At 36.3% G+C, this 26,394-nt stretch overlaps 1 protein-coding gene across 1 annotated transcript in view; it reads left to right on the top strand.

The window, feature by feature from the left end:
- The window catches only part of wwox (WW domain containing oxidoreductase), a 409,687-nt gene that overhangs the window by 306,588 nt on the left and 76,705 nt on the right, over nucleotides 1–26,394 (top strand). The gene's annotated exons all lie outside the window — the stretch shown is intronic.

Genomic DNA, 26,394 nt, shown 5'->3' with positions numbered 1-26,394 from the left:
ATCTTTGTAATACTATAGTTTTAAATCCACTCATTTTGTACTCAATCATCCAAAGTGTGTTTTTCAAGGATAACTATTTTGTGGTTAATGTTTAACCTTGCTATTAGCAATTGGAACAAATTAACTGTACACTGACCAGTTCTAGCCCACAAGCCGCAGTTCTCTGTGAAATTCATGTAGTAAAATGAATGCATACCCTACCTCAACAAGATAGGACTCTGAAAGTAATACACAGGATCTATCTGTGAGGTGGTTATACTGCAAGCTCAGCACCTATTAAAACATTTCCAAACAGAGACAGTCATTGAATAAGCGAAAAGGGGCTTTAAATGTCCTCGAATTGTTTTAGGCCACAAGATGAGTCCAAACAAAAGGTGCCATGTAAGCAGAATCATTTTAAATCTTAGAAAAGTGCCAGTTATCTCCTTTGTCATAATAAGAATATAAATTGAGGCAGAATTTTATTATAAAAAATGGACCTTATCAGGCCTTCATAATCCTCTTATCTGGAGACCAGACTCCTTTGATAAGGTTGCATCAGTTAATGTAACAGATCGGATAAAATCCTTTTATTTATTTTTTAAAACTTTGTTGTGTTGAAATAATACAAATAACAATCCATATCCCCTCACTGCTATGATTTCTACTCTTCTGACACACCCTTTTCACATAAACATGTTTTTAATGGGATTTGAAGTATGAAAAGCCACAGAAATACGTTTTTTTTTTTCTTCTTTTTTAATCAGTTGAAGTTGTAAAAGTAAGCCTTTTAATAAGGGGCTTAGTGTACAATGTGTAAGGTCTACAAAATGGATAATCTCTTGATTATTCACTATCATGGCAACATAATCTTTAAAGCAGCCTTGATGCTAGGTTTCACCCTATTCACTTGTGAACCCATAATTAAATATATTCCCTTTCATGTAAGAGCTGACACAGGCAGAGAATACAAGAAAAGTACAATTTGTTGTGTTTTATTAAAAGGTTTTCTTCAATCCCCATCCTTGTGCTTCAATCCCAATGACATGCTATTCCACGCCACGCTGCCGTGCCTTTAGACCTAATTGTTCTGAAAGACCTGATCTGTCGTGAAGGGGGTGCCTTTGCCCTCAGCCCCAGCAGTTACTTAAAACAAAGAGAGGATTAAACCTACTCACTAGAACGATGCTTACCCTTGAAAGGTTACCATGCTGTACGGAGGACAGGTCACGACACCAACATCTAATGGGATTGTTGTTGGTTTTTAATAGGAAATGTGGATGTGAATGGGTTAAGATATCTGTATTATTGCACTGACTACAACACTTTCCATGGGTTTGTGCAGCAGAATCCAGTATAGCTAGTTTAACTACATGCAGATATGTAAAATAATAAATATAATATATAATAATAATCTCTAGTATTTACCTGCAGTCTGTGCGTATTGGCTTTTGTATTGTTTTTTTTTAAATATTACATTGTCTAAGTATTTATATTCTTTTTTTCCGTTTTACCTTCAGGAATGTTTTTTATACAGCTTCTATCTGTAATGCCTGCCAGTAGTACATAAGCAAAAAGTAATGGGACAAGTCTCCTCTGACTGATAAAGAATTGTGCCAGAGGTGATTTTTTTTTTTTTTTGAAGGGCACCGTGATTTCCAGTCACCCCGTGATATTTTCCACAGCCATGTCCTGCCAGCATTGATGGAAATTTCTAGCGAGAACCCGTTCATCTACCAAAACTATAAGGGAATAAATCACAGATCTGTGAGTCTAGCCATGAAAACATGTCACTGCCCACTAAGAGTGCTGACCTCAATCCCACAGAATACCTGTGAAATGAACTGAAATGACAAATCAGGAAGAGAAGTCGACACAGAATTGATGCACTGAAGTATTTTGTCAACCATCTATTAAAGCCATTGCAGCAATAATTATAATTGGTCTTACACACACAAATATATATGACCATCATCATCAACGTATATCAATCCACTGCTGGATGAAGGCCTCCCCAAGATGTTTTCACATCTTTCAATCTATATTCTCTTTTCCATGGCACACCTGCAAAGTTTATAATTTAATCTTCCCATCTTTTATGTGGTCTTCTTTCTCCCCATCCCCCATTCAGTACCTTCCTTTGTCTGTCTGTTCTTGCAGTGTGTCTGGCCCACTGCCATTTTAACATTTTCTGTCTTTCAATGATGTCACATATTTTGGTTTGTTCTCAGATCCAATCATTTATTTTTCTCTCTTCTTGTTTGTTCCAAATAGACATCTTTCCATGCTCCTTCGTGCCGTCCACAGTTTCTGTATCATTCTTGCATTAAGTGACCGGGTTTTGCAGCCGTAAGTGAGCACTGGTAGTGTGCATTGATCAAATACTTTTCTCTTCTAGGCAACTATATACTGTAAGTACACACACACACATGTATATTTATCTTTTCATCAAACTTAAATGATTTACACAATGTAATATTATCTCATTACGTGTCCGGTCTCAAGTGGAAATCATTTATTGGTGAAGGTGTGAATTATATAGGAAATATCTCAACGACAGGGTGCTTCTGGGGTCCCTTATCTGCATATCCTGACCTCTTTGCTCTATATCAGATTTCTCGTTGCTCTGAGGCAGAGTGGGTGTTGAGAGGCAGATGTGTCAGACGCTGTGACACTGTGTGCCAGTATGTTGTGTGCGACTACACAAGGTGGTGTCAGCCTAGGAGCTCTGGCACGTCCTCTTCTCTCAACATATTGGCCTGATTGATCTCTGTTTCTTTTATAAACTCCTTCACACGCAATCGTCACCCTTTTTCAAGTGTAACATCCCCTCTGCAAAAAGACACTGGTAAATTGAAAGTATTTACACATTCCATTTGAAACAGTTATTTGCTGATTAATTTATTTTAATACATATTTATCAGTATTTATCAGATTTGTTTTAATTCTAAAGATTCTGGAAAGTGTAAAACTTTGAATGCCATGTGAAAACGTACTGTATAGTAAATTACTACGATGGCTTGATTTGTTTTACCCTGAGCAGTATGATCTTGGCTTTCACTTTTGGAAAACGATTGTATCACTGTGGCAGGGAGAGATAAATTAAATATGACTAATTCAAATTAGACATGAGACAAATCAAATCATTATTTTGTCTTGTTTTTTTTTGGTAGGGGTCAGACTAATCCACGAGAGAGAGGAAATATACAAAGCCACACACACACACACACACACATACACATACTCACACACAGTCACACATGGAAACAAGCACACATGCATGCACACCATATGCTGTACATAACCGAGGCCAGCTGACTTCTTCATTCAATAATTACTCTGGCACATTTTTTGAGTATCTCTGTCCATAGGTTTGTTTTATGTGTGAATGAGATTTATATTATTGAAATGTGAGATGTGTGGCGTGGATGGAGATGTGTGGCATTTATAATGTAACACTTGTTCAAAAATTAATATATATATATATATTGTAAAATTGTAAAATTGAATGTTTTCATTGGATTCTGTCTGAAGTAAGAACACAAAAGCACAGACATTTTGAAATAAGTGTCATTAAAGGGATTTGATTGCCCACTCTCCAGTCATCTATATCTCAGTAGCCATATTTAATGTAATGTATTTACATAATCTGAATCTGAATATATGAATATAGACCTATAGCTAGCAGGACAGGGGAGTGTTGGAGGGTGTGTATGGGTGTATATATATATATATATATATACATATATACATATATATATATATATATACATATATATATATATATATATATATATATATATATACACTCACCTAAAGGATTATTAGGAACACCATACTAATACTGTGTTTGACCCCCTTTCGCCTTCAGAACTGCCTTAATTCTACGTGGCATTGATTCAACAAGGTGCTGAAAGCATTCTTTAGAAATGTTGGCCCATATTGATAGGATAGCATCTTGCAGTTGATGGAGATTTGTGGGATGCACATCCAGGGCACGAAGCTCCCGTTCCACCACATCCCAAAGATGCTCTATTGGGTTGAGATCTGGTGACTGTGGGGGCCAGTTTAGTACAGTGAACTCATTGTCATGTTCAAGAAACCAATTTGAAATGATTTGACCTTTGTGACATGGTGCATTATCCTGCTGGAAGTAGCCATCAGAGGATGGGTACATGGTGGTCATAAAGGGATGGACATGGTCAGAAACAATGCTCAGGTAGGCCGTGGCATTTAAACGATGCCCAATTGGCACTAAGGGGCCTAAAGTGTGCCAAGAAAACATCCCCCACACCATTACACCACCACCACCAGCCTGCACAGTGGTAACAAGGCATGATGGATCCATGTTCTCATTCTGTTTACGCCAAATTCTGACTCTACCATCTGAATGTCTCAACAGAAATCGAGACTCATCAGGCCAGGCAACATTTTTCCAGTCTTCAACTGTCCAATTTTGGTGAGCTTGTGCAAATTGTAGCCTCTTTTTCCTATTTGTAGTGGAGATGAGTGGTACCCGGTGGGGTCTTCTGCTGTTGTAGCCCATCCGCCTCAAGGTTGTACGTGTTGTGGCTTCACAAATGCTTTGCTGCATACCTCAGTTGTAATGAGTGGTTATTTCAGTCAAAGTTGCTCTTCTATCAGCTTGAATCAGTCGGCCCATTCTCCTCTGACCTCTAGCATCAACAAGGCATTTTCGCCCACAGGACTGCCGCATACTGGACGTTTTTCCCTTTTCACACCATTCTTTGTAAACCCTAGAAATGGTTGTGCGTGAAAATCCCAGTAACTGAGCAGATTGTGAAATACTCAGACCGGCCCGTCTGGCACCAACAACCATGCCACGCTCAAAATTGCTTAAATCACCTTTCTTTCCCATTCAGACATTCAGTTTGGAGTTCAGGAGATTGTCTTGACCAGGACCACACCCCTAAATGCATTGAAGCAACTGCCATGTGATTGGTTGGTTAGATAATTGCATTAATGAGAAATTGAACAGGTGTTCCTAATAATCCTTTAGGTGAGTGTATATATATATCATGCTCTCTAGTCTTTCTACAAATGTGGTTTAAAAAAGTTAGCTGGAATTGTTAAATGTCCAGGGGGATGTTGTTTTTTTCTTTAACCATACCTTGTGTTAAAAAAAAATGTCAAGGACATACTTTAATTAAAAAATATCTTATAATTGATATAATTAATGTAATGATTGTGAATATTTTGAAACTCTTAATGAATTATGTGCACCATTAATAGGTTCTTGTTTTCGCAGATATTGCATACTTGCTGTTTGATAAAACTGTATATACATAGACATTGGACAGTGTCTTGTATCAGTTGTATTTTGACATTTGATTTATGTAGTATGAAACCATTTTCATGCAAGCCATTATGCAATCTATAAAAATGTGTGGGTTTTCAGAGAGCCTCGAATTGATGCTGCATTGGTTGCATACAAAGTGGGTCTTCTTCATAAATCCCATTATGTTATACATTGCCTAGCTCCCTGCCTTGAGCAAAAGGTGCCATTGGCTAATAAAGTAACAAGGTACAGCTGTGAAACCTATTAACGCAAGGAGCTCAAATGTGCCGAACAGATGCTAGGACCCAGCGATACTGTTGGGCCACAACTGACATGTTTTACAAAACAGTAAATAAAAGAGAGAAATTAGTGCAGTTGTACCGGTCACTTAGCCAGGTAAAGCGTGAAACAGTGCTGACAAGCTAAAGTGTAATTGTTTCTATTTCATATCACTTCTCAGTGACTAGTGCCTTAATTCTTGACTTGTATTTCCTCGTGCATGGAAAATGCTTGCTTTCTGTGTAGTTGTATCTCATGTTTTAGATCTAGTTTGAAATAAACTAATCAATAAATAAATAAATACAAGTCTGTTTGGTTTCTTATTAGTAACCAGATTGGCAAAATAACATGTTAATGTGTCGGGGGGGTGGCGTTCAGTTGAAAGGTCACTATAATGAAAACATTTGATATTATGGATAGATCTTCAAGATGTAAATATGTAATACTCACATTGTTGAGCCATAAGGTATCAATCATTTAGTAGTTCATAATGTTATTTTATTTTGGTTTTCATACTGCTGTTATATAAGCATTAGGTTGTGTGATTATTGTAGTGGTTTCTCTGTTTTATGCATGGCAGGCATATTTTTTTTTCTGTAAATGAGAGACTGAGAGTGGATACAAACAATTTGTATAAATGATTTGGTCATTTTGTTAATTCTTTTTGGTTGTGAATCTGTATAGTATTAGAACTGCATACATTTTGACTGATTAACCATAAAATGTAATTCTTTTTTAATTCAGACATTGTTGTGTGCACTCAAATTATAAAGCTTGCTTATAGATGATTTGTAAATATTAGGACTGACAATCACAATAAACATTGTTTTCATTCTTTTAGTTTTTCTTTAGGGGGGTGCTTGCACTAAATATAAACAATTGAGAATACACCTCTACAATAGACTTGCACATTCAAACTTTATATTTCTTAAAACATATATGGTATTGCAGACCTGAAGTACTTTGGTAATACTGGAATTCAGTTTGACAGTAGTTACAAATAAAATAAGGCCTATAAAGCTTTGACACATTATTTGAGCACTTGATCAGAAATTATGAAATAATCAGAAATATACCTGCTGATTCCAAGGAATTTTCTTTCATTCTTCATTCTCTTTATATCTTTGTTTTATTTCAATACACATATACACACATCAGAAAGGCCCGGAGCCATGGAACACCCCTTTGTCAGAGTACATTTATGTATGTTAGGTATACATTGTTAAAAATAGATCCGTGCATTTATTAATACAGGTTTGACCTACAAAGGCTATACAAGCACTTTAATGATTAAAATCCAAAGTACTAAATAATAAATTATAAGAATTTGTAAGAGTCATCTTCCTGAAATTAGCTTAGTGAATTTTCTCCTTATCATAATTAATCTGAGTGGCTGTCTAATATGGACTGAGCTGACTAAAATTATGCAGTGCAGGTGGAGATAAGAAAAGAAGGTCTTTTTTTCATATTCCAGGACAATTACATTTAATTTTAATCACGAGTAACCTGATAGGTAACCTAGTATTATGCTCAAAGGAATTTGCATATAGCAGCCTTTAATGGAAACTGAGTGGTGTGGCCGGGGCCGGTTTCCTTGCTGAGGTCATATGATGCATTGGTAGTTGTAATGGAACTTGCGCAAACTTTCTCAGCGGCACCGCCTGGCTTACTATTCTTCCATGAAGTGACGTGTCTGTGCATTAGCATCCGAGGAAATTATGCCTCTGTAGGGTGGAGTCCTGCAATAGTGGCAAATGCTTCCACTTTCTCTGAATTTATTGTTACGGACATAAAAAAATGCATTAATTTACATAGGGTTTACATATTTTGTGCTTTTCCAATACACCAATACTCATCTTACTGGTATCCTAGAATGGAAAACTGTCTCAAAACCACTAGATTACATAGAAAAGCATTCCCAATTTCAAAAGTGAATGTAATAGTTTGACTGGCATTTTACATCAGTAACTCCCATGAAACTGTTATCCCAAATAGGACAGTATGGTTTGATGCCTTCTATTCTGTGAGGTCTTTTCCAAGAAAAGTCAAGGTTTCACTTCATGTACAGAGTAGAGAGCACAGGCGACTGAAACATATAGACTTGTAGCTTTGCAGACAAAAGTGACTGAGACAGAAGGAAGAAAGCAGCTGAAAGGCAAGACAGATTTTGCTGCTGATAAATAACACGTCAGATGTCTTCCTTTCAATGTACACACTAAAGACACACTTTGAAGAAGATTTTATGATAGGTGGAGGTGCAGCTCAAAAATGCCTAACCTGAGTGAGGACCATAAAGAACCATATGTTCAAAGATTAAGCATTTGTCAAAATACTGGGGAAGTAAAACAAGGAAATGGTAATATGAAGGTTTGGGTTAATGTTGCGTGTGTACAAAGAGGAGATATAGTCAAAGCACAATATTATTCCATTCTTCAGTGTCATGCAAGGAAGATGAATGGTGGTTGTGTTTTTTTGTTTTGTTTATTTTTAATTATTATTCACATTAGTGACCCTACATCTAAATTTGAAGGAAGACAGGAAAAATAACATAAAGTGTAGAAATTGATATGAACCCCAATTAAATGTGTTGGTCTGTTAATAATGCAGTAAAATACTGATAAGGAATAAGCTCTGTTTAATTTTCTTTAGAGAGAGTAAATATAGTGGTTTCACACCCATCATTCAGTGATGATAATATATATAATTAATTAAACTCTTTATTTATCAGTGGTGTATGTTCAGGTTTTGAACTTGAGTTAATATCAGGGCTAGGGGGTGTAAACCATTGACTACCACTCCATAGAAATCTAAGTCCAGACCTTTCTCTAACCTTTGAAAGGAAGCAGTTGTATGCAAACCCTCATGATATGCAATATATTGTATTGAATTACCCAATAACGTGTCATATCTCAACCCTCTTTTTGATATCACTTTTTAAGAGGGGCAGATGACATCTGAACATATGTCCAGTTAAAACCCGGCTCTATAAATGGGCAATTGTATGTAAAAATAATGTGATATATTGTAATAATTGTAAGTTGCCCTGTATAAGGCCCTCTGCTAAGAAATGTAACAATGTAATGTAATATGGGAACTCACCACCTCGATGTCACTTCCTGTCTATTTCCTGAAGCAGAGATAGAAGTCTGGGCTGACTGAATTTTCTCTGCCCCAGCATATTCATTCAAGTGTCTTCAGTTACCACTGTCTATTATTAGGGACAACCAGTGGTAATATAGGATTGTATTCCAGAAAATGAACTCTATAAATACATTCAGATTACACCCACAATCATCAGCCATACCTTCTGAAAAGAAAGCACACAAGCGACTTGCATTAATAGAGAAATATTGCATGTTCTGAAGAGAGCCTAAATTAAACCATATAATCTCAGTAGTAGGATTTAGGACTGGGATGGCAAATGTATACATTTTTCATAACCTGAAAAAATTATCATTATTATTAACTGTAGCACTGAAGTTGCTACCTTATAAATCTACTTAAAAAAGGAAAAAAAAAACAGTCCGGGTTAAATCATTACTTATTTATAGGACAGTGTGACTGAAGGATGCAGGACGCCACATGATAACACTAAACAACATAGCAATGCAAAAATTGTATTGATTTTATGTGTTCTCCTTTTTTTTTTTTCTTTCATTCACTGCTAACCCCTGCATCTCAAATGCACTACGTTCATAAGAGATATAATAAAAGGACGGCTGTCCATGCTCTTCACCCTCCCCTCTAACCCCATGGCTTTTCTTTTTATTAATAATGTTTTAAGGTGCCACACAAGGAAGAGGATAGCTTTTAAAATAAATGAAAACGAGGACTGCGGAAGACTTGCATGACTTGCGCACACCCCTTTCAGAGGAGCCATTGAAATCACTGAATAACTTTATGGCCTCATAGTACAGCTCAATACCATCTGAAACCTTTTAACTCACTCAAATTAAGTTTAGGTGTCCTTCAGAAGACGAGACACTATTCATCTCCACATTGTTGCTATTGAAAAGAGCAGTCTTTTAGTTTACTGCTGCGAGCAATACAATATATATTAGATTACACTCCCAGCACTTGGTTCAGAATAAGGTTTGTTGAGCTCAATCATTTTGTAAAACTGCCATTGTAGCTATAGTGGGATGTGAAAGGAGTCAAACTCAAGTGCCGGGTGGAAGCCTTCCTTTGTTATTAAAGTTGCTTTTATGTTTATTTTTTTGTTGTGTTTTGACTTTGAATATCAACATTTTTACAGTAAATGTACTGCACATTGAGGTTACTGTATAAATAGTAGTTAAATCCCCATCTGAAAGTAGAGGCGAGAGCTTGTTTTGCTGTAACAGTCACTGTGTCTGTCAGCGTGGGGGCTTGTTTGCATGATCTCAGTGGGCTTTTACTGCTCAAACTGCCCAGATCATCTCCAGTAGGGCAGCTACAAATGATTAATCATCTCTGCTTCCCATATGTTCTGGAAATCTGTGTTTTACCAGGAATTATATTTCTGCTAAAACCACATGCAATATAAATGTATCTTGTATAACAATCATGTCCTTCTGGTTCGATGTATTTATTTTATTTTGGGGTTTTGAATTACAGGAAATCTGTATATATCCATTGTGTAAATATGGAGGTAATATATACATCATGATCATTTTGAAACTTGATTGGTTTGCTGACATAGATTATATATTGGAAGTACCAGAAAGACCTTACTGAAAACAGTGATGTCAACTTAATGTCTAAGTTAATTAGAATTGTCTGAAGGAATAGGGTACAATAGGGTATTATTATAAATCAGTGGTTCTCCATTCCAAATTGTAGTCTTTTATTATTATTATTATTATTATTATTATTATTATTATTATTATTATTACTACAGTAAATTCAAACCAGTTTGTGTTCTGCAGCTTTCCCAGAATCACACTGTACAGTGTGTGCACTATTCATACCTACTTGTCATGTGAACAAAAGATGCTGTCAAAGCACTGAAACATTTATAGGCAGCAGATTTTAAATAAACAATCAGTTGCATTCAGTACAAATATGTTTCATGCATTTGAGACTTTCTAAAACAAAACAAAAAAGTATGTGCCTTGAAGCTTGTTTTTTAAACGAAAAGAGAAAAATCTAGCAGATCTTTATTTATTAACAGAAAAAAAAACTTCTCTGTACCTTGAACTAGGTTATAAAAACTCATTTTGGAAGGAGATGGTATTGTAGTCTGTGTGTGTCTGTTCAGGGCAACTGCATTTCGAGCAGTAATTGGTTCATGTCTTCTGCTCATTAAAATCCTAACATTTCTTGTAAAAAATATTCCTAATGAGGGGGATGAATTTTTCATTTACATGAGAAGGCTTCCTCCACCAAACAGCTGCTAAATAAAACTTTGGTGACATGACATTCCCGATTGGATTTGACAAAGAGGACAGGTGCATTAGAATAAAACCTGGATGGCGATCCTTCAATCTGTCAGCCATGAATATTTTATTTTTTAATGAATCATCTTTGTGAAATGAACTTTTCCCGTTTGGTTTTGGTGCCATTTACAACCTAGGTAATGTTTGCTCCTCAAGCTGCGCATTGTAAACTGACTTTGATCTGTTTAGTGGCAGAATTGCTTAACCCCAGTTGTTTTGCATTAAGAGCTCTTCTTTCTGACAATGTGCTTCTTTTCACCATTCACAGACTGACGAATTGCTGCTTTGGATGCAGTAGATCAACTGGGGTAATTCCTTTAGCTTGAAGTTGAAACGTACCTTTTGTGTTTTACTGTGGCAGTACTGTACGTAGTCTGGCGATCTATGTCCAGACTTCTGAGGGGACTTGTATTTTTTCAGGTCTACTTTGAAAAATGTCATCAGTGTGTTTGAGCTTTTTTGAAGTTCAAAACCGAAACCAAACAAAGCCCCACATTTAAAGTGAAACTATACTGTCTCAATGTATTGTGAATGAGTGATAGCACACATTTTTGTTTCTTGGTTTGTTTGTTTGTTTGTTTCTTAGCAGAAAACATGCTTGACTGGTATAAGTTATTGTGTCTTAATCAGTGTCGATATGATAATACCCATGTGGCCATTGTAAACTATTTAAAACAGAGCCCCAGGTTAGTGACTTGTTGCCTTCAAATTAAATTATCTGTCAATAATTGATGCAAATAATTAATCTGAGAACACCTTCAGATGTGGAAACTTTGCTCTGTTCAATATTGACCTGAAGCCAGTGATTCTTTGGCCTTTCCCCATCTCTGGGATGACAATGGCCTTGAATGGTCAGTGTCTTGAATCCCCAGGAGACTGAGCATTGGATAATGGTGTGAAATGTGCAGAAAAACATCCCGCCATTTCATAATAGAAAATAAAAATATATCAGACCTTGGTTCAGAACTCTGTGAACCCTTTGGAAGTTTACGGAGTTATTGAAAACATGTCCGTACTTTCAGAGTGATGTTGTTTTTTAACTAATTATGTGTATATTTTAAATTCAAGTTAGAAGTGTGTTGGTTTGTAGTAGTGTTGTTTTGTTTAGAGAGAGTTAAGGTTATATATTGTGACACTGCTGATAATACTTTTCTTCAGTTTCCCTATCTGTGTTCGGGCCACTGCTTGGTTTCTTGAATAAAACCCCTAACATACACTCCAGTCAGGTAGGCAGTCTCATAGTTGTTCTTTGCAAACGGGATCATTTTCACTAAAGCACTCCTTACATCCTCCTGCACTCCCCCCCAGGTACCATACAAAGAATGACTAGGGGGTGTTTCCCTTATACAGAGTAGATGTGATGAACTTCAGGTGCTTCTGCCAGTTACCTGACAGACAGGTACTTTTCCATGCTGGCTATATCCATCAACAGTAGCAATTCTCTACAAAGCCCTGTGGGGTGTCAGAATATATATATGTATGTATATGTATGTATATGTATATATATATATATATATATATATATATGTATGTATGTATGTATATATATATATGTATGTATATATATATATGTATGTATGTATGTATGTATGTATATATATATATATATATAGGCCTATATATTTTTTTATTATATGTACGTGTGTGTGTGTGTGTGTGTGTGTGTATGCGCGCCTTGGAAGAATTCAACCATCTTAGTGCAATAATAAGATTAAACACACTATAATAAATTTAATAGTAATGGGTTTTAGACTTTCAATTATTATGGATTATTTTTAGGGTTTCATGAGCAAGGTTATACATTTCAAAACTGCGGATACATCTCTCATAAGCAAGCTGGTCCGATTTCTCCCATGTGATTAGGCTCACGTGTGGTTCAAGGCTTTAAAATTTGTTTCAGTGATAAGCTGCTGACAGCAAGAGAAACGGCAGATAACATTTTTGAAACATCCTGGAGTCGGCCACCTTTGACAGTATGCCAAAATCCCTTCTTGAATTGAGTGTAGAAGAATCTTTAGCTGCTGTTCAGTAAAGAGCACTAAAACAATACATAATCTGGAACATACTTTTTTTACCGCATTTATAAAATGTAAGAAAAATCTGGAGCAATCTCTGATTTAATATCTCCCTAAATAAGCACATTTTGTTTCCCTTTTTTGCCTGCCTTATAACAGTAATTGCAAAGCATAAGGAAATAAGGAGCAAAATAAACTAACGGAAACAGATAGTTTATTAAATTGCAGAGACATGATTTATTGCTCCTTAAACTTGTAGACGAAAATTTAATTCAATTGAAATCCAATTTGTACTGTGTTGCATGCAGTTAAAGAGTATCCTCTTTCCGTGGTGTTTTATCACTCATTGTTAAAGTGAAACTTAATTATTTGTGAGCCACAGGGTTCAAAGACTTAGACCAGCAAGCCTGGATGAAGTTGAGTAAGCATCATCATGATGTAGTATTGACCATGGTAGATAATCATATTATATGTATACATATATACTGTATATCCTGGTAGCAAATACATAGCAGTTTATTATGATTATGATTATTATTATTATTCACATGATTGAGGGTTAAGTTAGAACCATCTGTACAGTTAGAAATTAATTTGCACATCTGTTTTTGAATTAATTATGGAAAAGTAAATGATTTTTAGCATTTGCTGCATATGGGGTTATGTTTCTATTAAATACAGTGTTGGGAAAGCATAAAAAATAGTGCAGTATGGATCCTAAAGTACTGCATCAAAAATATTTGATTTTCTTTTCTGGTGGATAGCCAGAATCTGAAGCCAAAAAATGCTATGCAACAATTTCAGATATTTTTGGAGATAGGTGTGGATTTAGGAATGCAAATATTTTTTTTGTAGTCCATTATAAATATTGAATAACTTTATATTTGTGTAGTATATTGGAATAATAATAAATCAATTCATTCCTGGAAAAAAATAAAATGTTTTTCCTCCAGCAGCTCCTATCCATTGACTTAAAATCACTGCTATGTATATTAGTTTCACAACTATATTGCTAAGTGCTAATTTATATTTAAAGTATTTATATTGATATAAATATAATTTTATTTAAATGACAAATATAGGCCCGACATTACACTTATAGCTAAAAACATATGTTGGCTTTAGTTTGCTTGGCAATTTATTTTTAATTTTTTAATTTTTAATTTTCGAAACAATCTTATTTCCAAATTAAATGTATCAGAAGATAACTTTATTATAGAAGTCTCTTTTAGATCAATATAATAATAATTATAATTCCATGTAAGGACAATAAAAAGCACAATTTTAAAAATACACTTGCTTTAGTCAGGGCAAGGAAAAATATAAGCTTGTAAAAGTTGTATTTTATACATGATTTTATAGGAGCCAGTGGCCTACTTAAAAAAAAAAGTATGAGCTATTCTGAAACATGCTTCACTCTCTTTAATTTAACAAAATAAACATCTGTTGTATGTTTTTATTTGCTAACCACTCAGAGCTGTTTTATTTTTTACATTTCTCTTCCTGCTTTTCACTGTACTTTAAACAATGCATACCTATACGAGTGTAAAAGCGATGTGATGGTTAGTTGAGGTTTTTTTCCCCCCATAATTTCATACTCAGCATAACTGATCCCCTCTAAAAGCAGACATAAAAGAGAGGAATAAAGAAAACAGAGCAAGAATTATTGAATTTGAAGTCATAGAATCTCTGTGCTGCTGTACGTGTGTCCTGTCAAGAACTGACACCGATACAAAACTTCGAACAGCGTGTTATTTCACAAAATGCAGTTTCTAGCACAACAGCATTAGCAGCTGCCAGACACACAAGTAAGCCACCCTCATTACTAGTGCTTCCAAAAATGATTGTTCGACAATTGGGACAGTGTTTTCTGGGAGGGGTATGGAATGGCACCAACTGAGATGATTGACACTTCAAATTGATGAACAGCTGCTAGATTAATTAATTTTGATTAATGAATGTGTTCAATCATGGATGGATTAAATGTGGGAGAGAAACTGATTCACCTGGTCAGAGAGCCAACTAAGCCAGGAAAACATGGTCATGAGAAAGAGTCATCCTCTCTCTGCAGGTGAGTCAGTTTCCCTCATTTCTTCCTGCTGTTCTGATGAATCAATACAAACCCTTGCAGCTGAGCTTTCATCTGGAGTGTCAATCACATCAGTCAGAACCCTTCCCAGGAAACCCCATTGCAGTAGTCGAATAGTTGTTTTGTACTTAACTTCCTGTCACTGTGCACAGCCAGATGGAAATACTCTTCACGTTCAGATTAGGTTCAAGCCCACTGCCCCAAGATATAGTAGTGCATCTATATATCCAGAGCTAGGCTTCTGTTTGGGTTACCATTATTACCCTGCACTGGCCTGTGACCTAAAACCCACACACAAATAAACACAAAATTAATATGTGAAGCACCGACACAACAAAATATACAAACGATGGATCATAGATGCTACTAAAAAGTAGACTCACCTTAGGGGCTTGCTCTGACAAGTCAAGGATACCGAAACACATCGCCTGCAACCCAATCCTGCCATTTTCATTGATACACGGGGTTACCCATCCACATGAGTGAAGGAGTATGATTCTCACCATGAACTGCAAAGATGTATAACTCACTATGAAAAGATTAGCTCAGAAACCAGTCTTATTTGGTTGTTTCTTACTGTTTCTGAATGAGAGTGTCATTGTTCTGAAGAATGGCTTCCCTCTGTTCTGAATGAAACACCTTCTGCGACATGGAAGTTCCACCTGGCAAAGTCAAAGTAAACTGTAGAGTTTAGCTATTCTCAGAAATAATGCCCCCTACTATCAGCTAGCCACCTTTCCCATAGCAATGTGTGGGGAGTATGTCTCCATGAAGGAGAGGCCTAATCTTACTTGCTATCATTTCCTGGATGACCTCTGCTTTCACAGGATGATGGATTAACACAGGCATATGAACATTAATTTTCCTGAGGAAGAAAAAAAAAAAAGAAAAATCTTTACTCACAAAGAAGTAGGAGGTGCTGGTGGCAGGGAATAATAATAATAATAATAATAATAATAATAATAATAATAATAATAATAATAATAATAATAATAATAATCTGAATATATTTTAAATAACAGCAAACAGAAACCTGCTATAACAGCAGGTTATAGCAGGTTTGTTTCTGTCGTATTATTGTTTGGTTAGTAACTGAAGTCCAGTCATAACTTTCCGTGTGTTAAAAAAGGTGTTAAAACCCATTGAAATGATCTTGTGCTAAAGTTTGTGCAACGTGGAAATAATTTGGCAGCACTTGAATCATGGTGTATTGCATACTACTGTTTAGAAAAATGGCTTGAGGTTAAGGCTTGTGTTATAGTGCTAGCAAATACAAGTTCCTGTGGAGTCAATGCCCATGTCTGAGAAATCACCCATCAAATGTTGCTGTTTTGTTTTGTGTGTGTTTGTTTTTGTTTTGTTTTTATGTAACTAAATTACCTCATAGTTCTGTGCCTTTTAGAGAAAATGTGATACCAGCTTTATAATCCAACAAACAAAATACATTTGTGTTGTTTATGCTAAATTCTGATTCCAAAATATAAAGTAGATTGTTTTTGATCTGTTGTCTATACATGTTCAATTAAAGTAATAAAGTACTTGTGAAATAGCAGTGACATTTCTCCCATTAATATACTATATTGAAATCTTGCAGTTCTATGATACTACTTATGCAAATAAGCCTACTGTTTTGTTTGTTTGTTTCCACTGTTGGTAACTGCATTCCCTTGTTTGTTAATTGTGTGAAATACTATGAAAATTGAATGGTTCATAAAGATCACATGTACTGAATTTCACCCACTGGATACCTTTCAAATTTTCCAATTGCTCGCCATATTTTGCCATTTCTTCACATTTTAATCACGCCTACTTTTATTCTGATTCTTCTGCCAACTGTGTAAATTAGTACAGTAGTAGTGCCTGTCAATGTGCCCGTAATTGTCAACATCTACCCACTAATTCATACTAAATGTCAGTTCTGCACCTTCCTGGGCTTTGTCCCAGCAGAATTTGATATCTGAAATCTTGTGTGTATTAATACTAATGCTAGATCTGTTGTTTTTTGTTTGTTGTTTATAAATATATAGTTTCAATATTGCTTTGTTCCCTAAACTTTGTGCATCTCCAGTGTTCAGTGACTCTGAATCACATGCCCATAACAAACTGCTTGGTTTAGAGTTGTACAAACTGTTCACTAATTTTATAAGCAAGCAAGCCTGTGTGTGTTTGATTGCTTGTGTGTCTTGATTAATTTAATTCTAGGTCCATATACTTATATCATGTAATAGGAATAGTTGCTGTTTTGTGTGTGTGTAGATTGCAGTTGTTGAAGTATCCTCCTGACCTCAGTGTGGGGTAGGCTTTTGGTTTCTTACTTTAAAAACTAATTCCTGAGATTAACAGCAATGCTACTAACTTCCATCCCGTCTCCTCAAACATACCCACGGGTTCCACAAGTTTCATACAGAGGTTAACATATTAAATATGTTTCAATTGCATATCAGTAAAGCCCCAATTGTAGGTCTAATTTGCCTCAGTGATTTGCTGAGCAAAAACTGAAAGTCTAAAATGTTCTAAAACCCTTTCAACTCCAAAGGGCCCTTGTCGTTCCCCACAAGTTGAACTGTTGTGAAAGCGGAGCTCACAGCTACCTACACACATGTTCTCTCCACCCGGGTTTAGCACAGTGGGCGTACTGCGAGAGGCCACAATTAGAATGAAAGGGTGAGAATTTCTTCAAAGTATTACTAATGTGCGCATCACTCTTTTAAAGCTAGAACAGAAAATTGAAGTTGCTTGGAAGTGTGTAGCCTAATTCTAATGACCTTTCAAATCTAATGACAACACCTTGCGCTGGTTGATTTTTCAATGAGATGACTAAATTGTTATAAATCTTATTAATAATTTCTGGGAAGACATGGGTTGCTTCTGTGTGGTAATTGCATTATTTCCGCATGCTTGTTTCAATTGATGGCACATTCTCCATGTGCTTCCGCTAACACATGTAAATGTACCATATTCTCCCGCATGTAGGCTAATTCACAGCGGAAGTGTGGCAGTGTTCTACTCAGTGTTTACCGTAAGCCGACACCATGCCTGGTTTCAACCCGGAAACCTTAATTTTGGGTTACTATAATATCATTTTTAATTCAGTGATAGTAACATTAGTAACTTGTCATATAACTTCTCCTAAGGAAGTAAGTGTTCACATTAAACTGGGAGTAGTTTTCTGGCTTGTGTTAATGAGGGCACAATAATTAAACTGATAAAATAACTGTTTGTGATTCTACTGCTACTAATATTTCTAAATGTCATTCTTTAAAGCTTCTGTGGTGTTCTTAATGTATTCCCTTTGAAAGATGGATGATCACCATGTTGAGTATACTAGCCAATGACTTCACATATATGCTTTTTATTATAATAGAAAGGAAATTCTTAACATCTAGGATGCTTTTTGGGAGATATACAAAACCACATACATACACACACTTTTAGTTTTCCTTAACATGTTGCATAACAAAAATCTTTCAAAGGAAGCCTCTGTCAGTGTTTTGATTGTTGTTTGTACACAGACTGATGTCTACTTCTCTGTAAAGTTGCCAATATTGTACTTGACTCATTCAGGGACATTGTGTCAAATCTAAATACGTCAGAAAGTTGTTCAAATTGTAGAAACATAGATAAATGGTATATTTCTATAATCACGTGTCTTTTGTAAAACACAATTGGTGGGTGTATGATAACTTTTACTTATAAGAAGAGTGGGCAGTTTTCCATGTGATTAAAATCTGTCCGTTATCATCTCCATGGTGCTCCTTTTCCTCAACAGTATTGCGATGATTTAATAGAGCTGCCATGATCCTAGTTCATGTTGATGCAATAACAGGGTTTCCGATGATAGAGACGCAGACAGAAAGCATGTCACGTAAAGAGCCCCAAGTTTCCACCATGCTGTAATTAGGCTACCTGGTTCACGTTTCCAGGGCTATTATTAAAGTTTCAGTTAACCCATTTTGCTAAACTACAGACATTGACCCAGCAGCAATGTCAGCATGTGCTTCGATTTCAACAGTACAGCACTTCTGTCCTGTGAGTAATAGGTCCACTGTTTTGTCCTATTTCTTGAGTGTTGCAACATTTAAATTATAACCACATAACACTTAGTTAAGAAAATAAGTATTTTGTCAAAATGGTGGTTTTTGTCTTTTGAAAGTACAAAATGCTTACCAACAAAAGGCTTCAGCATTACTTAAATTACTCTATTACTGTAATGTCTATTTCATTATGTTGTATGGAACATATATACGTATATATATATATATTTTATTTTATTTTATTTATTTTTTTTTAATTGCAAAAGATCCCTTTGCGGAATATCCCTTAACATTTACATTTCCTCACTTATTCCTTTTAATTACCCAAAGCTTTCCCTTTTAATGTATTGTGTTGGTAGCGAGGTGAGCTTCCTCAGGTTCATTTTTCGCACTTTTGGGTATTATCATAAATACAGCACATTAACACTTGTTCTTCTCTGTCAGGATATAAATTAAGTCTGCAGGTGTCCCATAGAGCTTTACCCTTGGTACTAATTAAGCCATGATAATTAGGTTTGTTAAATTCAGTCCTTTAAGCTCAATTCCCCCTTCGGAATCCAGCAATCACAGATTGCCGACAAGAAAGGGCTTTTAAGATATACCCCAACATCACAGACACAGTCTAGATAATAAAGCCATTGCCTTGTACTGGAAAGAAAAAAAAAAAAAACTATATAATAATTTCATACATGTCAAGTCTCATTCATCTGGATTGAATCTCACTCATTTTTGTGTAGGAGAAGAAAAAACACATTTTGATGAGTATTTTTTATCTCCGTGATTCACAGTGTATTTAAATGGAAAATGTAGTCATCTTATTCATTTTCATCTGATTCTTTCCTCCATATTCTGACCTTGGAGGCTCTGTAATGTATGTTACCTTTACTCTGATGTTTCTTTCTTCCTGGAAAGTAAAATATATATATATATATATATATATATATATATATCAGAAATAAAACAGCGGAAATTATAACCAAGGTGTTTGTGGGTCTGTATATGAGCTATTGGATTTGATGGACTGGAATGCTTTTGGATTCAGGTTATCTACCATTTGAGGTCTACTTTAAGGATATAATAATCTATGGATTTATTGTGTAAAGACTATTAACACAAGGTCCTGTCACTCTGTAAAGCACAAACCTGGCAAAGTGTAAACACTGAATGTGACGGCCACAGTGGTGGCCACAGTGAAGGGTACACTGGGTATGCCTGTTTAGATTATATCAAGGTTATTATGCCTTAATCCTTAGGTGACAATATACAAATCATGTGTAGAGAGTCCACGTCCACATCCTTTATGTATGCACATATTTATTTTTATAAAGGACATTTGTTTATCATTACAAACAAAATGAAAGCAACATATGTTTCATAAGTCTCAGATGGTTATCAGAAAAATAAATTACAGGTGCTACCACATTATTTTAGGTTTCAAAATAACCACAAAGTGCTAATATTGAGTGAATCAACACAATATTCATCATGAAAGTAAGAATGGAAAGTACTTTTCAATAGCAAAATGTTATGTTTGAAATGTGTATATTATTTTTCCCCAAGATCATCTTATACATATGCTATGAATGTTTATATTTATCCATGATTGTTTAGCATAAACTAGGTTCCTTACAACCTCACAGTGTAGGAAAAAAACACTTCTCTCTGTAGCTTTGTGTTCTGATAACCATGGCATGCAATCTCGAAAATTAATAAAACAATCCGTTTTGGTGGTTATTGCTTTGGTACACTTGAATCCGGCAGAAGCTCTGAGATTAAGTGTCTAAATCTAGTCACAAAGGAGTCGTTTATTCTGTCTGGACAGGTGCCCAGGCTGTCCCAACACACTCATTAAAGTCACATTCAGGTGGAGAGACCTACATCCTTGCTCATCAAAGAGGTTTCTACAAACGCATTGCAATGGCTAATGAAAGCCATGAGTACAACTGGGCAATGGATTAAGAGTGGGACATAGATGTTTGCATGTTTGGCTAGTACGGGAAATGTACTGGGCAAATCTCTCCAGTCCACTGGAAGGTGCCTTGCCATTGATCTTCAAGCTGCTTTAATCAATTACCTCTCCCTTTGTGACCGAGAAAGGAAAGCTGTGTGTTTCACTTAGACACGCACAACATATTTTTGATCTAATTGGTGGTAAACAGCAGCTGATAAAACTGAATGACTAAGGGATGTTGGTCAGTATTCAAGGTCTTGTTTTGCATTTTCCTTCTAGATTTGTTTTTGCATTTTGTTTTCCAGTAGATTCGGACCGGTAAATTAAATGTTATTGCATTTGCCGGAAATGAACATTGTTTTTTACACACAGTAGCAACCTCCGTGCAGACTCAGCCTGATTAATTACCTCAAGGACGTGGTGGCGGTCACTCCTACACTTAGACTCGAGCTTCCACCCTACAAATACTACCCCAACCCCCACTGCTTTTGTCTTCTCACCGGAGGGCTTTTTGAATAAAGGTAGGGGTTGTGATGGTGGTGGAAAGGGAGGGGTGTTCTCCAAAACTCTTGCCAAGTTTAGTCAGAAGCAGGCATGGCAAAGTCAGAGGCGGTGTGGGGCTGCCAAAAAGTCAGCTGGCTTCCTTGTAGAGCTGTTCATCATCCCATCCCCAGTGACTGTCGCCATGGTCTGGCTCCGCTGCTGAGCACCACGAAGGAGCAGCAGAGACTGACACAGGCCCGCAAAATTTCTCTAGGGCTCTCTCTCTAACACAACCCAGATGCCACGGCTAAACCATCAAGCCCTCATCCACTGAGACTCGGGGACAAACAAGGCTCACTGCTTCTTTTATTTCAATAATAACAAACTGGTAAAAAAAAAACAAAAAAAACATATGCCTGCCCATTTCAATGTTTTAAGATTTTCTCGCAGGTGAATGAGAGACATTCAGGGCAGGATTAAATCAATAATGTTCGCGCTGTGAGTCTCTCTTGGAAGCATTAGCAGCATGTCTGCGAATGGATATTGCGCTGCTAAACTATCGTGGTATTAAATCTAACATTATAAAATCTAAATGACCTTCTCGCAGTTCCTTTCTTGCACAACGCGAGGGAATAAAACAACTTTCACACAGCGGCTACTAGAAAACTACACAACTGTACTCAGTCACACTTTCATGTTTAGTTGGATAATACTTTCTTCAAATTTTTTATGTAAACCCCATGATGTACACTTTTGTAGTCTGCTATTAGCGGCTGGTTAAATTTGTATTTAATCCCGCCCAACAATACAGTGGGAGTGATTACATTTTTACTCTATTAAATCAAGAAAACAACAAATGCTCTCGCAGGTCCTCTCGTTTTAGACAACTTCAAAATTGTCTAAAGTCTCTCGCGGTTAAGGCAAAATGTAAAGAAATCCTGTTTGACACAGGTTTGCACAGGCGCTGTTCCGTTGGTTTATTCATGCGCCTCCGCAGTCCTGTGTGTCCAGTGGAAATAACTGCTTATCCCTACAATAACTACAATACGGGTGTACAGTGCGGATAACATGTTTCGCCCAACATCCATACAAATGAAATGTTGCCTATTGTTCATGCACAGAGAAAATATTGTTGATATTGAATGTCATTTTATATTATGTTTTGTTCAGTAATGTGTCAGTGTTCGTTTGGGTTATGTTTTTTTATGTATTTCTTCATAAAAGTTTTAAAGTTCTTGCAGGACCATCTTGCTCTTCCGCCCTCCGGTTTCTCTTCAGTTTCAGACACTGTGATTGGCTCCCGGTGTCCCTTGTGCTGCCTGCCCATCTTGGAAGCCACACCAGCAAGACATGTCTCCTCCCCGTTCGTAGGTCCTCATATTTTAGATTTAATTCAGCGAGGAGCTGAGCTGTGAGATTCCCTCCTGCGACTCTTCTGCAATTTTTTGCGTTCACACCTTGCAAGCATTTTTGATTTAATCCTGCCCTTTGTTTCTTTAATTTGCCATGGTTGGTTTAATTTATTAAAATTTGTATTTGCTGTTGTGTATCCATAATCTGCCTGTATTTTCCAAGATGTAGTAGATGTACATTTTCAACTCATAATCATTCACATATGTGCTATGTCATGTAATGTGGTGTCTCTCTTGAATCCAGTTCTCATCATGAGAAGTTTATATTTTTCAAGGAGACAATTTGATCTTGAATGCTAGTATGGGTCACTGCACCACACTTTTTGGCATGTTTCCCATCTCCTGAGCTTAATGTATGCTTAAAAAAACTAAATCCCATAGGCTTACTTTAAGTCAAAATGTCTCACCATTTCTTATTGTATATTATGAATAGTTTTATTATCTTCTTTTCCAAAAAGGGTTTTTTGTTTGAACTGTGGGAATATTTGTGATAAGAGACTGAAGAGCAACTCCTAAGCCAAAGATCTGAACTAAAGAATAACATCAGGTTTCCCATTTTGTTCGCTGGACTCTTTAGTTTCACACTGAATGTAAACAAAGCTCAACCAGAGGTGCTGAAGTAAAGTTTGATACAGTAAAATGAAGGGCACAGATTTTCCCATCTATTGTTCTAATTCTGCTACACAGAGGCCAGGAGTGAGAGTGACGAGGGCTAAGGTATTGTGGCGGCTAATTATCCCTTTACAAGCCTGTATTATCGCTGTGTGCGCAGGACCTCTTAGGTTCCTGGCAGCTTCGTGATGATAACCCAAGCCAGCCAAGATAAGGCAGGGGTCTCTTGGAGACAAAGAGTTCTGGAGAAGAGAGGGACCTATACCCCCTGGAATGGGGAAGTAACAAGTGAACAAACAAAGGCAACCAAGCCAGGAAGTGTTACTCGCAGCAATCCCATTAAAGCAATTAGGCTTGATAGACAGATATTTTGGAAGACTTTCCTCTTAGATAGAATTGATAATAACAGTGCACTCTCACGAAGAAAATAAGGGGTGAAAGGTTTGGTTGTGTTAAGTGATGAAGGTATTGTTCAAAAGATTAGAATATTGTTTTAAGAAGACTAGACAGGGCTAGCTCTTGGTGTCCTTTTAATGATGATTTATTACAACTTTCCCTTGTTGATGCTGTGCTCACCTTTTTAACCCAAGGCCCATTTTCAGGGTTATCTTACTGACTATTAAGAATACGAGACACTGGAAAATAACTTCATGCAACATTTATTTTTGTCTTTTGTAATGTTTCATTGTGACATAACGAGGTTCACCGTTTACTTTAATTTAAAATGTGTGAAACCATTGGATCTCCAGCATTCGAGTAATTCGAATGCATCTCTACACACCTCAGTTAGCTGAAGCGTCTGAGGATAGCAATTATACTTTGGTCAGGACCAATCAAAACTTTGATCTGTCTACCAAACACAGATTAAAACACAGTTTTTGGTGGGTGTTTACATCAGGTAGGCTTATTTCAATGGAATGCCACCTTCAAGTACTGGACTTTGTGTTTGGTGGGTGGGTCACAGTTTTGATCTGATCCAGACCTTTGTGGCATATGTTTAATGTGAAACACATTGATAGTAAGTGTGCCATAAGAATAATGTCACTACGACCACAATAAATACAAAATTATGTCCCCTGCTACAGATATTTAGGGACCGCCATATGTGGCCACAACAAGTGGTCATCCATGATGTTCCTCATGACACTTTTATGAGTCTCTTTATGAGTGTAGATTGTCAACAGTGACCACAGTTTTCTACATGCACATATTCATCTCTAGGAGCCTTGCAGATGCTACCATTTACACATCAGTGAAGATGTGAACAAACGCCTAATTGTTTTTGTTGAAATATAGCTTTCAGTGACTGATCTGTGGTGTTTACCTTGTGGTTTCACATAACTGGAAGGACCACATAATGGTCATCTTCTGCTGTGGTTGAATGTAAATGACCGTGCTTTTGATTCTCATTTTTGTTGGTTTCTCATCTCCTGGAAATGCTCCCAAAGACTTTCAGCTGATCCTCGCACATGCTTTTGAGTGTCTCCGTTGCTCTCCATGTTGCAGAAATTAAGTGTCTTTCTGACATTTGAGTTGATAGATTATTGAAAAGACTGTTTCTTTATATTACATAGTTGAAGTTTAAACCACATATACTACCATCCTCTTATATCCAGTGCTTTAGCATTATGGTCCAGTGTTAGCAAGCTAATTAAAAGCACTCTGGATGTTATCTGGCAGTATACATAAGTATTCCATCTTATACTGTTATATGTTTTATCACATAGTTCATAGGAATTGTGTGGATGTTACTGATTTGTAGTGTCTGTATTATAAAACAATGCCAATGTTACCTTTTCTGGTGTTTATGTTAAATGCAATTACATAAGGTGGACATTTAATATTATCTTCAGGGGTAAAATTAAATATTAAAAATTGAAACCTTTACAAAAGTTTCTCCTTTTTTTAGACCTGTACCTTTTTTAAGACAATCTAAACAAATTGTCATAAATCTTTTACTGAATGGCTATAGAATCTAAAAAACATAGCCCTCCTTTTCATTAATTAATTCATTAAGGTTGGAATTTGCAGTTCAGCCATAAATTGTATAAATTATAGCCTCCTGCTACACAAATAGATTTTTGTAAAGCAATTTATAAGTTCAATCTATTTGTGTAACTACAAAAGGAACCTTTTTTTCCCCCCCATCTAATTTTTCTAGCAGGTTCTAGTTTTAAAGCACTCCAGTGGGCCATAAAACAAGTACTTGGGGTTTCTTTTGGTTCCTTTTATTTTCTGAATATTTTCCCTTCTGCCCTCTGTCATTTTAAATCTGTGATTTATGCTAAGCATAGGCAAGGAGGAGAAGACGAGATTTCAAAGGAAGTCATAAAAAACAAGAGCCTGAGAGCAGATAAAACCTTGCTTTGTGAATGTGGCTATTATTCAAGACAGGTTTTGCTCCAGTGAGCGTGGAGGCTGGGGCTTCTACTACCTGCCTTTTTTTTTTTTTTTTGGCAAATCAACTTTGAACTTTGTATTCAGGGTATTCATTCCAAGCATTTTCCTCTAATTAGAGGCACGCTACCAACGTGATGCCAGTGTCACTCAGCACACTTTTCAGTGAAATGAAACACCATGTAGAAAATTTAGAGCCAAGGACTAGAGTCTACCTCAAAACCCCCAGAGTAATTTGTATCTCAGTCCCTGGGTATAATTTATATATTTTACGATACTGCGGCTGACAAAATATATTTTTTAGTTGATACTGTTGTACCTTGGCATTTAGCTTAACTTTCTAAATACCCTATATCGCTTACAGTACACAATTCTGCAGGACATAAGTTCCATCGTTCAAGAGAAAAAGAAGGGTAGACTGCACTCA

The sequence above is a fragment of the Amia ocellicauda genome, chromosome 9 (assembly GCF_036373705.1).
Source record: "Amia ocellicauda isolate fAmiCal2 chromosome 9, fAmiCal2.hap1, whole genome shotgun sequence".
Classification (NCBI taxonomy): domain Eukaryota; kingdom Metazoa; phylum Chordata; class Actinopteri; order Amiiformes; family Amiidae; genus Amia; species Amia ocellicauda.
This window is presented reverse-complemented; position numbering and strand designations above follow the sequence as displayed.